This window comes from Danaus plexippus, chromosome 20, assembly GCF_018135715.1.
Source record: "Danaus plexippus chromosome 20, MEX_DaPlex, whole genome shotgun sequence".
Taxonomy (NCBI): domain Eukaryota; kingdom Metazoa; phylum Arthropoda; class Insecta; order Lepidoptera; family Nymphalidae; genus Danaus; species Danaus plexippus.
The window spans coordinates 5,197,704-5,212,765 of record NC_083550.1 but is presented as its reverse complement, the minus strand read 5'-3'; the positions used below and the strand labels follow the sequence as shown (position 1 = coordinate 5,212,765).

The following is a 15,062-nucleotide window of genomic DNA, read 5'->3' as shown; positions in this document are numbered from 1 at the left end:
TAATGAAAAATAAACTCTTAATGATAGTATAATCAAAAACGTAACATAAAAAATTATGTTTCTACAGAAGCAATTATTTTACTAGTTCATACCATACTGTCTGTTAAGTTATTAATGAGTGGGTGAAAAATAATATGAGAAAATTGCAGACACTACATTTGAATACGATTCTTTAAATTATAATCGGACTTATTGTATTACTGTATTTTCACAATCAAGCACTTGAGTCTCGTGGTTTATAAAAAAAAGTAGATTTTATTGTAGAGATCGTTTTGTTTGTGAAATTTTTGTAAACAAGCATTACAATAATCACAATATATAATGCGACAAAACAAAGAAAAAGGGCAATATTAGTGATAGTTATTTAAAAAAACGTGTCAATTGAAAAGTTTGACTTTTAAATTTGGCCTACAATTTTCCTAATAAATCGTACAATTCCAAATGAATCATAAGAACAATGGTTACTGACGTCTGTCTAAAATATATGTTATCAATAGTTTCATCTGCTTATTAAAATTTTTGGAACACAATTTTTGAAAATCGTTCGGATCAAGTAGATATTAGGAGAGACAGTTAACAGCCTAATCGAATGGGCAGTGAAGAGCAGTCCCTCGGCTCAAGTTGATGGAAAAATACACCACAGCTGTAAGAACATCATGACCCTTGCACCTCACTGTCAAATCCTAATATAAAATCCTTTCAACTACGCTCAGGAACCGTATTTGGGAGTATTATATTAGAACTAGCACTAAGTAGGTACTAGCACTTAGTACCTTATAACTCGATTAGCAGATTATAAGAAAACACCTTGATACTTAACGATGACTTTTATTTTCAGGTATAACCATCTCTATCGGTATCTAACAGCGAGTGCCTAACGAAATATAAAGCGAAGCGAAAATAAAAAAAAACACCCTACGTAAAAAAAAAAAACTATCACTTTACATAAATTTATCGGTAAAACATTTCCTTTAAATCGATATGAGCTAAATAGTCATAATGTAATACGTATATAAGTTATATTTAATATAAACGTTATTTAACCAACAAAAACAAAATATGATATTCCATATCAAGGATTAATATGTCGGTAACAAAATCAGTTTTGGTATGGATGACATCTGCACCAAAAATATATATATATATATATGTGAGAGCGAGGGGATCCTCGTGGAACCTTGGCCAAGACCCTAGTCCTTTAAAAGGCTTTCGAGTCTGGGCGTTAAGTACCGATGACGATGGACAGGCTTCCATTTTGAAGCAAAGATAGTCTTTACTCAAAATGATACTTGTTTATTGCTAACAAATTCTTACAATGAATGTCAAGAATTGTATAGCGGAGATTCTACCACTGTGACTCCTAAGAGCGACCAATGTAGAATGAATTCAGTACGATTATGCTTTGACTTTTATATGGTAAATTCTGTATTACAATTGTGGGTACTTGGAAAAAACTAATCACCTGATGTATTAATAAAATTATTAACATCGGTGAAGTGGGTAATTTGAAAACAATTATAATGAACGAAAACACGAAAAGGAATATTTTCGATACGAGAAGGCTGTCGGCGCGACATATATATATATATAGTAAAATAACTTAAGAGAATCGTGAACATTTTAAGACTGATTTGACTTCCTTGTTATCGTTATTGTTGTGAAATCCGAAAATAAAACTACAAAATGTAATTCTATCTAAAAACGAATATACTTTATAGTCCCCGTTTATTAATAACATAGACGGGGGTAAAATTTTATTTGAAAAAAGAATTATCCCACCCATATCCGCAATGAGAAAGAAAACTAAAGTAGAATTCTTAGAATTGCTGAGAGATCAGCAGAAAGTAATTATTTTCTGATGACATTGAAATGTGATATTTTTTATCCTAGTGTATTTTTTATACCTTTCTTTATAATACTAATACTCGTAGCCAAATGATTTGTTTATGTTGAAATTCTTATTTCTTACTGTATACAATAAATGCAAACTGCTGAGAAGTTAAACAATGAGGACATCTAGCGAATAGCTGCTCCAAAAAAGATAAGCCTTTATTACCTCCATTACCCTAATTGTAAAGGTCAATATTCCAATTCAGAAATCGTAACAGGTAAAAATATTTAATTTGGTTGAGCCAAATCCTTTTTTTAACATAGCTATAATAACACATATTTACTATTGACAATAGACAATTAAAAGACAAAAAAAAACATATTTTAAAATATTAATATGTATATTAAAAATTTTATGAATGTTTATAAAATTGTCTTTAGTGTGTTTTATAACTTTTTTATTTATTTGTATTTAAAACGAAAACTAGAAATTCTCAGAATTTCTTTCTAAACGGAAAGAATTTGCCTTCCGCTTTGTAAGTGACCGCACCGCACAAAACTAACCCCGCACTGGCGCTATTCCAAAATTACGTTCCGACGAACGACGATACGAAAAGATTAATTGTTATTACTTTCGCCAAATGTACTTTGAAAATGGGCTTTTGAAATTTCAATGTATAATAAAACTGTACTTATAAAGCTATGAAGTATGAAGTACTTGATTCATAACCTTTTTCTTACTATAAAACCTATGTGGTTTGTATGGCCAAAAACAAATTAATGAGATCCTTAAGGCATTATTACATCCATTCTTTACTCGTACTGAATTTAAGTATTTTATAATATCTTAAATTATTGAAGACGATATTTTATTTAAACTTTTCATAAAAATTATTAATATTTGTTGATTTAAAACGTGACAAGTACTTCTAATGGATTCATTATATTATAAAAGATGTCCGTAGAATAAATCCTTCGCAACTATCAAACAATCTTTGTTATTTCCTCACGTTTTGCTCATTTTATATTTTAACAACTACGACACAGGTGGTGTTTTAAAAATATTGCATCCAGTTTTAGTTGTGTTGCAGTGATAAAATTATTCTCTTAGTGTTATTGCAATGCAATGAATTTTATTTTTATCTTGATAAAGAGATCTTTATCTCTTAATAGGATACTTATACGATAAATCATAAAAGAACATAAACTTGGTAATAAAAAAAAAGATGACAATTCTCATAATTTTTCTTACGTATAATAAAATTTCATTCAATGAAAAATAATTATTTTCCAATATCACATATTATATATTTTTATCTGTGATATTAAATTAAATTTAAAAAAAGTAATTCAATACCAAATAAACAGACTAGCCCTCGAATAAAATAATATTTTTGGGATAAAATTATCAGTAAATAAATTGTTTTGGAAAACATTTCTATGGATTATGTCTATTAATTATAAGCATGAGAAAAACTAGATTTCAAATTTATTAAAAATGAATTCACTTCTGCACTAAAACCTGCATACTATGGATCTTAAATTTGAATTACCATTATAGTTTAAACCGATAACGCTATACGGATTTTGATCTTTAATTCCAATTGGTCTCACCATATATTAGGAATATCACACATAGTAATGTTATACTGGATAGAACTGTCCAGCTCCCGAAATTTATGTGCAAAGTATATGCAATTTCAAAGACGTATCGCTTTAGCTAAGTTAGTATCTTGGCAGTCGTCCAAAATCTCACTGCCTCGATCAGGATGAGATCTAGAAAGTCAGATTGCCTTATCATTACGAATCCCGCCTGTAGTGCCAAAAAGTTTTAAATAAGTTTCTGAAGCCTTTTCTCTACGTTTCTATGCAAAAGGCTTACTATGTACTTCATTGCATTTCAATGAGTATACAATACTTACATATATAAATATATATATTATAATCTTTTAATCTGCAATAATGATAATATCGATTAGTTGGTATTGTTATAGTTTAATGTGTCTGTATGTACTTGTGTTTGCTTAATTTTTCGACTTGGTTAAGCTGTTACGGAGATAGTGAACTCACTACCTACAAATTAATTTTCACCTTACAACAGGTGCAATGATATCCAAGCACTATCCAGTCGAAACGAAAAAAAATATCTTTTTTGGATATCATTTCTAAAGGTTGCTGAGAATAAATAAACCAATTTTCTTACCATACTAAGCTCTCTGTAGTAGCATTTATAGCAATTATCATTGATCCTATATTTACGAACTAAGAATTGTTAATTGTTCATGAAAGCGTAATTTAGAAATCAATACGAATATATGATTAAATTTCGTAATATTGGCCTCCTATCATAGTTAGTAAGCCAATTCATGCAAATGACTTCTTATATAGCTTTATAATATATATTAATGTTAAAAAATCTATAAGTATACTATTTAAATTGCAGAAAAATAATACCTAAAAAAAGACTAACTTAAACCAAATACCGAAAAAATTTAATTTTACACATGTTTCTTCCACAATAGAGCTTTCTTAACGTTTTTCATTAGTTTTTTTTAATAGTATCCTAATGTATATTATATTTCGCTTTCTAAAATGCTACAATAATTTAGTAACATTCCTGTTATAGACATATGTATAATCATTAATTGCAAATATTTCTTACAATTGTATTTGAGGTTTATTGTTACAACCCAATTAGTTGTTCCTCTATAAAAGCTCTTAATCCTCCACCAAATGGCGATCTGCCAAGGAAGTTGGGGTACTCTTAAACTTTTTTCTTGCAATAAAATCACAGCTTTATATCCAAAATAATTAAACCAATACAAACTATATTAATGGAAATGCGATGGTCTTTCTCTTTTCTTAAGTACCATTCTATCATTCATTCTAAGTCTCCTCCTTGCTAAGTTTCAATTAAATTGTAAATATATTGAAAACATATACAAAATTATTTAAAAGATTATAATTAGATCGTTCTTTCACAGCTTTAAAAGGGGTCAAATTATTTCCTATACACTGAAATGATTATAAAAATCTTATTTTCATTATTTTAGCAGTGCCATAAGAAAAATATCTTATTGTATTTGAAAGTCAATACAGTCAAGGTTTAGATATCGGCAATACATATAATGTGACAGTGAAATATTTTTTATAAAATATAATGTTAAGCAGTTAAAGAGTGAAATAAAAAACTGAGAACAATAAAATGGTCTCGTAAAAATATAATAAAGGTGTGATAAATATTTAAGGTATATTTGATATCTTGACATATGCAGGTAAATTTTCACAAAGAGATAAATATCAATGTAATTTATCCAAGAGGACCAGGCGCTTAGCCGAGCCGACAGATGCCTCTGACAGATTAACGTTGATTTTAACCCTTCGTAATTTTATGTGCAATGATTTTAAAAATAAAATATGTCATAATTTAAGATTATAAATCAAGATATTTAATGAGCTTATAATATTTATATACCACAAAAACGAAAGCTTATAAGCCTATTTTTGAACAAAATTAAATAAACAAAATTATTTATTTTTGTTCACATTCAAACTCAAATATCAAGGTTTTATCATGGACAAGATGTTCGAGGCCATTCCTCAATAAAAACCTCTGGCTTATTTTTTTACACTTTTACCACTTTACTATCAAAAATACTTTGTAATTGTTATACATTTAACATATGTGCTATTTTGATAACACACGTATATTGAATCACATTTAACATTGACAATATTAGAAAAAAAAAGAAAGCTTTTTTACACAGAAAACAAAAAAAGGTTTGATATCTTATAGCAGCGTTGTATATTTTTATATATATTTGTTTTAAATGACCCGTAACCTAACAGGTCATGCGAAACTCTGAACTAAATTTGGGACTCGTTACTTTCTTAACTTTAAAGCTAGCTTTATTAAACGAACTATTAATCTTAAACGGCTCGTTAAAAGTTTTAATGTTTAAAACAAAATTGTAACTTGAATATATTTGGATTTTAAAAGGCACAGTGGGAAAAGGTGTTAATGAGGAATTTTATATTGAGAATATACCAAAATAAAAATAAAATGAGGACTGAAAAAAGTTTGCTTAAAAGAAAGTGTTAGTTATAATTGTTCGGTATTTATAAATGATAATGATATAATCTCATTTATAAAGTAAGTAGATCACTATAATATTTAGTTCCGTCATTCAGTCTTGCTACTCTGCAGAGTACATACATTACCAATTTATTTATTTTTTATTTTATTGGATACTACAAACCGAAAATTTTGATGAAAATAGTGATAAAAAGATTATAATTATTACTCTGCGTGAGAGTCCTGAAATAACGGAATAAAATGGCAATAAATGTGCAGGTTGGTGACTCCTGGCTATATTTGAAATAGAAACGCAGATTTCAAAACTACGAGTAACTATTAATGCTTATCACAATATTAAATAACGTCTAACCATAAACTAATATTATCGGATTAATACGAGGTATTTTATGTATTTTTAAAAATACATAATCCCGACGTTTCGGTTAATTTGCAGTAACCGTGATCATGGACAGATGAGTTGAGAATGAAAAAAAATTCTCGTAAATCGTTTAAAAATAATGAAATAACGGGCAGTAATCCGAAAATATTATTTTCATTTAAATGAATACTCGCGAAAGTCTTGGATCTTATTGTCTACATAAAAATCGAAGTCATTGAATTTTATCACAAGAATATTTTAATTATTCAATATCGTTTTTTTTTAATTGCGTTTGTCTCTAAAATTTTAATTTTCATTGAATTGGAAATTGCTTCTTTTAAACAGCTGTCCTTTGCCAACAACAATAATTGTCATATATGTATGTTAATTTTAACATTTTTCATATTTTTAACAAACAAATATCGTTGATTATTGGTGTATGAAAAATGTTATAGCTATAATATTTCAAACTGAGACTTCATTATGTAATATTCTATAATCAATGAATAAGAAAGTTTAGTAATAACATATTTTATCATCACCTAAGTCGAACGAGGAATATCACATACTTAAATCTATAGAGCATAATGTATAGAGCTGTTGAAGTTGTGAAAAGTGTGTGAAAACGGTGAATCTATGGAATGCTGAGAGTTTTCGTCCCATATTCAAACTCGCCTGAAATTCAAAAAATCACTGCATCCTTAAAAACGTGACTCATATGTACCCGATTGATTTGTTAAAACACACACATCCGTTATGATTCATAAAGAATATAATAAGTTATTGAATTTAATGAATGAAGAAGTATTATAAAATCTATTTTATAGGATTATTTTAAAGAAGAAAATTGCTTTTATATAATTACAAAACATGTTATCAGAAAACTAGTTCGTCTTGTTTCTTAAGGGAAAAGATGTTTCATCTCCTTGCAACGGAGACTCGGGTTCATTTAATTAGAAATAATATTTTAAAAGAAAAATTATATTATATTTTAAACATAAAGATGAAAAATTAATTAATGAGAATGTTTTAATTGACTTCAATTTATTAAAGAACTGTACTTTTATTCTAGACTATTCTTTTTATGTTATCTGTAGCTTTATCTATCTGGGATTCTGTTCTTTTTTTTCTACCAATTTCTGAAAAAAACTATTTAAATTTATCAAATAATATTTTCTCATAAACCCATGGACACGTTTGTTAAAATTTTGGCAGTATCTAAAGTTTGTAGATCCTCTATCCTCCTTAGTTAGAAATAATGTATTTTTGTTAAACAATTTAATAGAAAAACAAAATAAAAACATTACGATTTAAAACGATTTTATAATGATATTTTAATTTATACACAAATAGCATCAAAATTGTTGAACCGCACAGTAATCGCTTCGCGGTCGGGAATTTAAAATCGACATCACAACCAAATTGAGATTTATACTTTAGTGAATAAATGAGACGCACCGCTACTAGTAATTAATTTTTTAACGATTAAATTTGAGCAAAAAATATTCCAAATTAATTAATTCAGAAATACTAATATTAAAGTTTGTAGAGATAGTTTTAATCTTTGAAAAAGAACTAACAATGGGTATTTTATGGAAATATTGTTTGTAAAACATAAGACAATGTTAAGTTCAGATTGCTATTGTTTTATAATAATACAACTTTAGACTGTAGCTTAAACTTCATATTGAAAATGGATTTCCTTTGTTTAAGCGTAAAATAATACTTTTGAAATTGTGTTTGATCGAATAAAATGTGTTGTTATATATTATATATTTTTAGCTCTGCTCTCTATATACTTTCCATATACCATGAATTTCAAAGTATTGTTGCCTTTTTTGTTCTGGTTAATTTTACTTTGAACACTGACATCTCTTCTATACGAGGATCAAAGGTAATAAATGCAATGAAAACAAAACAAACGGAGATATTTCAAAAATAATTGACATTTGATCTTCTCGTGGACGTTTTTTCTACTGATACCTTTATCTTGTTAGTAATGAAATCGTAAATAGAAGGGTGGTTGACTAGAAGATAAAGTATATATATCTATTATTTCTTCCAAACATTGATAGAACCCGGACATCTATTTGTATATTGTGTTTCAATATGAAATTGTACACTCAGAAACGAAAAAATCCTTATAGATTAAACCAGATGTAGTATATATTATGACAGATTGATTTTGGGAAACAATAATTTTCAAGATGTCAGATAATCTGTAACCCATTGTTGCTTGGTGCCCCAAAATATCTCGTTTATTTGTTTATCAAAATAATTGTAAACAGGTTTTAATATCAATACCTTATTTTATGTCAAAATGATTTTAGGGCTGTCGCTTTCAATCATGGAGCGCTTAGAATATAAATGAAATTACAATAGAAAATCAAAAGATTGAAATGTCATTATTATATTTTAGTATATATTGCAGTTGACGACGTTTTTTATTTTAATTATAGATATATTGGATATAATATGTTTAATAATCAATGTGTTATATATTGTTTTCAATAAACTGTTTATTATTTTTCTTTTGATGAAACACACCTAGAAAAAGAGCACAAAACCTTAAGCACTTGAAAGGATAAATTGTCAAAGATAGCTGATAAATGTCAGATCTCAGAAGAAATTTTCTTTGCATTATACGCTATTTTAATACGATAAAGTAAAAAGGCAATAGAAGTACGTTATTTTATCTATTGGGCCCTTGTACACTTTTTAGTTATGTAGCTACCATTTTTATAGACCAAAACTTTAGTGAACCAAAGTTAAATTCATAAATAAGAACATTTAAAATTGCAGGTTAAAGTTTATTATGCAAGTGTGTAATAATAGAACTGCTAACAGACGTACTTAGATTTTAAATCTAATTGATTTTTGACAAGACCTTACTTAGCCATTTTCTACATTCAATTACTGCGTTCCGCACAAAGTTTAGCAATAACATCTTTCATAACTATGTAGAGCACTAGAGATATGTAATTCATTGAAGTTTATAAGAGCACCTTTAGTTTCCAAAGTTAAAGTAATAAAGACTTCGGTTAATTTGTAATAATAATTATGGCGTCACAAAGATCAGTACATGATTTGTTTCAGACAGTGAAATTAAAAAAGACTCGAGCAAAATATGAAAAGAAATTGATGTATAATGAATTAATACTATGAAATATTTTTGGTCCTTATATAAAGTATTTCTACTGCATTATTTTGTAAAAGAAAATTGCTTTTGTATTATTATAAATGTTATCAGGAAACTGGTTTGTCTTGTTTCTTCAGGAGAATAGATTTTTCATCTTGGCGCAACTGAGACTCAAGTTAAACATAAAACAATATTTTAAGAGTGAGACGTATTATGAAATTTGAAACATTAAAGTTGAAGACATAAAATGAACTTAAATATAACAAGGAAATATTTACACCCAGCATTAATGCTGTTTCTTTAAATATATATTTGTTTGTAGTTCTCAGTACGTCAAACAAAATTAATAAAATTAAATATCCTAATTTATTGGCAATTTTTTTGAAATAGTATTAAAATACTATAACGCTGTAAATGTTTCACTCGTGAACTATTATACACTTAGGATATGAATACAAGGCATGGCATTCATGATGAATGTTAAGTTAAAACATTTTTAGGTCGTTTTTGAGAAACAAAAATATTTCCCTTGATTCGTGACAAATGGATTTACATACGAAGTATGTCAAATCATAAATATATATTTTTTAATAGGAAGCCTATTTTGGACAATTAATGTATTCTTTTTATTAAAGAAACATACATCATTCAATCTTGTTTGGATAAACTTCAATTTTATAGAGAAATATATTTATATCAAGCTTTTTAAAAATTAATGAATATTTTAAGATAATTGGTAAACTTTAGTAGGGAACTCATTAATATTGACTTCATTGAAAACGCGAGGTGCAGATTTACCCACTATAAGAACGAATTTAATTAAAAAATATATATATTTACAAATATGTGAAAAGGATTTTGTTATAATATTATTTTATTTTCAATATTTCTATTCTATATGCAAATTCATGAACTCTGATAAAATAAATATTTTAAGCGAATCAAATTAGTTTGGATTAATTAAGTTTGAAAATGAAAAAATCATATGTATTTCTATCTGGAAAATTTTTCCACTAAGTCGTACTTGTCCTAATAGCTCTGAATTTAGGTCAAGTAGGTAACGCAATTGCTTTTACTAATTTAGTTCAGAAAGCGAGTTATGTAAGTTTTTGACTACAGACTTTCTTTAGTAGAATATTTTAGAAGGAATAAGTAATATATTATTTTATGTCTATATATATGGACCTAAACTGATAACTTTTTGTTTGAATACTTAGGAATAATTAATTGTATTTAAAAAAAAAACAAGGACAAAATAACTTTTGCTTAATGTACGAAGTGCGTAATTAAAAACCTAAAATGCAGAATATATTAATTAATAAATTTAAAGAAAAAATATTCATTATTTAACGAGTATTCAATATTGACTTATATATAACGGATCTTAATTTGTTCAGACTACTGTACAAAAAAAAGACTCGTCCAACTTTGAGTTTATAATATTAGTACACTTAATAACATATTATGCTTAATAATCTTAATATTATTCGCAAGCTGTTCCAAAATAAGTGTCCTGAGGGTTCCTTTTTATAGTTCCTACGAAATTCACTATCATATTTGATTAGGTAGAACGAGGAGCCTGGACTGTGGAGTTGAGTGTTTGACGCGCATCAGATAGGGGCCCCTTAGACCTACACCTGGGTCGCAAGTCTCAGGCACTGTTGAAGCTCCTCTTCTTTCAACGCGATGGACCCAGCACCCACACGGTGAATCCATGGAATGCTGAGAAGTTTTTGTCTCATAGGCAGTGTAGGTACTATCTATTTTTAAACTTCTTCTGTCAAGGTATTCTGGATTGTGTCCTTAAAACTATGACTGGTAGTGAGACTTAGCATTAAGGGTTACGTTTAACGATTTACTTATTTATTTCATGCGATCATCAGTTTTGTCGTATGCAGCGTCATACTAACTTATTTTGAAGTAAAGAGATAGATTCTTAAAATATTTATTTGGCTGAGATAAGAAAATTATAAGTAAAGTATGTACAAGATTAACCAAGTTTTGGATAACAGCTGTATATCTAAAATTATTACATGAAACTACGACGGTTGTTTTATATTAAATTAAAGCCAGGCAATCTTGCAGCGCTCATAACAAGGCAAATTTTCTTGCATGTATATTTGAATGCAAAGTAGGGTATTCCGTATTTTTACCGAACTACAGTTTTGAATACAGCGAATATATCAAATGTTTAAGGAGGGTAGGTCTGTGATCATTGGTTTTAAGGTTAATCCATCTAAAAACATATGAAGGTCACATTTTAAACTGAATTACTCATATTTTTTATTCAATATAATTTTTTTTCTGTTATTATTTTTAGTTTATATCTGTAAAATAGTTCAGCATGTTATGTGTAAACATTTTACACATGTTCTTCTTTTTTTTATTTAATTAATAATTTGTACATACGAGTACCTTTGGAATTATAAAAGTGGAAATTAACATTTATAAGAAAAATGGCATTAGATGCAAGCATGAGCGGCCACTTTGCTATTAAACGCTCAGCTGCTCAGATTTCCTTGGATGCAACTCTCTTAGGGGCGGTAAGGTTTATTTTTTATTTGTGTATAAAGCATGATGAAATAATTTTTTTTTAGTTATTTTTTATTCCCATGCTATGCTTATTTTTCCTGGCCACGCTACAACTTGCATCGTCTTTACCCATTTCATTTATCTATTTTGTAATGTTTTCTACTACCCACATTAAAAATAATCAATGAGAATGAGTAGAAATGCACAAAATTTATTCATATGTGATGAATGCATTAATTATAATCTTTCTTAACTCTTTGCTACGCACTTACGAAGGAAATATATATCACTTGTTTGACAATTATCTGTCTGTTGTTGATCACGCAATATTGGTAACATCGTATAATTGTAAAGTAACGTTATAGTTTGTTTCGGCTGATCCGTTTCGTTGTTGGAGTTAACGACATAGAAATTCCATGGTAGATAGTTGTAGTATTATCGCCAACCAAGGTGCCTGGTCTAAACCATATCTTGGACGGGACAACGTTCGTTAAACATACTAGTATATAGTAAAAGCAATCGTATTTCATGAATAAAATTTTAAAATTTGTTGCACGCACTTCTTTTAAATAGTTCGGAAAATTGAGTTTGTTAAGATGTGCGTTTAACGCGCGATAGATAGGGGCCCCTTAAACATACACCTGGGTCGCAAGTCCCAGGCACTGTTGAAGCTCCTCTCCCTGCAAAGCGATGGACCCGGCACCCGCACGGTGAATCCATGAATGCTTAGAGATTTCGTCTCTGAAATATGGGCTAGCGACTTGAACATCCAAGTACAAAGACGAGGGTTGGTGATTAAAAAGCTAAATCATGAATGCGATCATCTTCAATTTAGTTCTTTTGTGATTTTTTTTGAAGGATAATCATATATTCAATATTCCCTTCTTAATCACAGCTTTTATAACTGTCTTTTTTTTTTTTACGATATGTAGTAACGCCATGTTAAAGTTACAAAAGATGCCTGGCTAAATGTGTTTGAGAGGACTTAAAAGATTTTATGCACCATAGCGATGCCAGCGAGAATTGACGATTCAATTCAAGCTACCAACAAATGTCATTACTTAGCTATTGTATAATAATTTCTGTAAAAAATAACAAAATATATATTAAATTTAATATTCGTCACGAAAGTAATGAATACCGTTACAAAAAAATTCCAATGTTTTGTTAATTTACAGTCGTGAATTGACAGGTGTTGACACCATTTCGGAGAACTATAGAAGTTAATAGATTGTTTTTTATAATAAATAATATATTATAATTTTATAATTTTAAAGTTCATAAAAAAAACTCTTCTATAAAAAATATTATTTGACATATAATTATTTTTACGTAGAAGTAACTTTATTTATAATCCGTTCAGTTTTATATTTATTTTTAGTTTTATATAAAGGTAATATTAATAAATACCTAACCGAAAGGGATTCCCTGCCTTTTTTGTTAGATTCTTCTTTTCTGATTTTTCCCTTAAATAATTTAAATTGTGATATAATTTATCTTTAAAACCAGAGAATGAAATATTAAGGGTAAAATCTGGCCTCGTCCGTCAAAGGAATACGTCGGCTCAGCTGAACGCTTTGCACTCTCCGATAATTTTTACTGATATATTCATCCGTGAATTTAAATCAGTAAATTTCAATGATTTTAAAATATATTTAAAACTATATGTATTTAAGAGATCATACTGAGGATCTTGTTTATAAACTCTTTATTTATAAGGACGAACTTTCACTGTAAAAAAATGTCACACATCACATAAGTCATTATAACTTATAACTTGCAAATTTAAATCAATAACATTTGTGTTCCGAGCAAAAATAGAATATTTATTTTTTTGGTTACTTTATTGTATATTTATGAATAAATTTTTGTTTGGTCTTTATAAATCGCAGTGATGAAAGCTGCGAAATAATAAAACCTTTGATTCCACATTAACGTAATAAACTCTGACAGATATTGCCTCATTGTTCAATTTTCTTTCCTCTTTGATAAAGTATGGTATACGTTTTTTAATTTTTGTATCGCTAGAATTTTAATATCCTTAGGTATACATTATTTCTCAGTCACGTAATATTTTAAAGGTTGATAAAGACTAGAGTACCTAAAGGAAAACTGTATCCCTAATTATGTAAATGTTCTTTATTGTCAGTGTCCTGGATCACCAGGTGACGACGCTTTAACATTAAAAAACGGTACAGAGTAGTAGGAAAGTATTAATGTGATTTTATTGATGAAATCTGTAAATTCTTCGTATTTCGTTCGACTTCATAAAGTTGTGGTACTGGTAAAGAATAATCAATATTAATATTAAATCAATATTAAATCCTTGTATGAACTTTCATTTAAATATTTAAAATAATTGAGGTTGATTAATTATAAATTATATTTAAATTTTCGAACAGCATCGAAGTCCGTCAACCAATCAGATATCGCCCCACAGTCAAGAATATATCGGCATCATAAATTAAATTGAGATTCATAATTTAGTGAATTATTTAAATAAAATGTTGCAAAATATTCATAAGTATGTGTAGGAATTTACAACAGGTAATATCACGTAACTAGATAAGCGGTATATCTCGAATAACTGAGGTAGATACAATAATGACAATGATTGTTAAGATGATTTTGAGACTAATCATCAAAGCGGCGATGGCTAGCTCTCGTATGCTCATGGCCTTTGATAGTTTAATACTCATGCTTGTACGAATATTAGTCTAGACTCTGTCAAAGTGCCAACTTCACAACGTTTTGGGCTACGTTGTATGAACTTCTACTGCACATACATATTTGGTTTAAATTCTCCATTCTACATTAATACGGACACCTCTTGAATTGTAAGACCAAACATAACAACTACAACGAAAACAAAAAAGGTATTTATACTTCTAAAATAATTGACACTTGATCTTTCTCGTGAAGGTTTTTTGTATTGATACTTTTATGTTGTCAGTAAGAGCATTGGTAAAAAACGTGTGATAGACTCAATTATTTTAACAAAGTGTTGTGAAGGAATAAAGCTACTGTTGAATGTCAATGAAATTGAAAATCACTAAGGTTTTTTTATATAAAAATAACAGTTCTGCTGTTGTAATAAATAATTG

At 28.3% G+C, this 15,062-nt stretch overlaps 1 protein-coding gene across 1 annotated transcript in view; it reads right to left on the bottom strand.

Moving 5' to 3' along the window:
* The window catches only part of LOC116774139 (UDP-glucosyltransferase 2-like), a 217,049-nt gene extending 208,234 nt beyond the window's left edge, over positions 1–8,815 (bottom strand). Inside the window, exon 1 of the mRNA XM_061523761.1 lies at positions 8,804–8,815. The gene's annotated coding sequence lies outside the window, so the exon portion shown is untranslated. The remainder of the gene's footprint in view (positions 1–8,803) is intronic.
* Between the last annotated feature and the right edge of the window lie 6,247 nt (positions 8,816–15,062).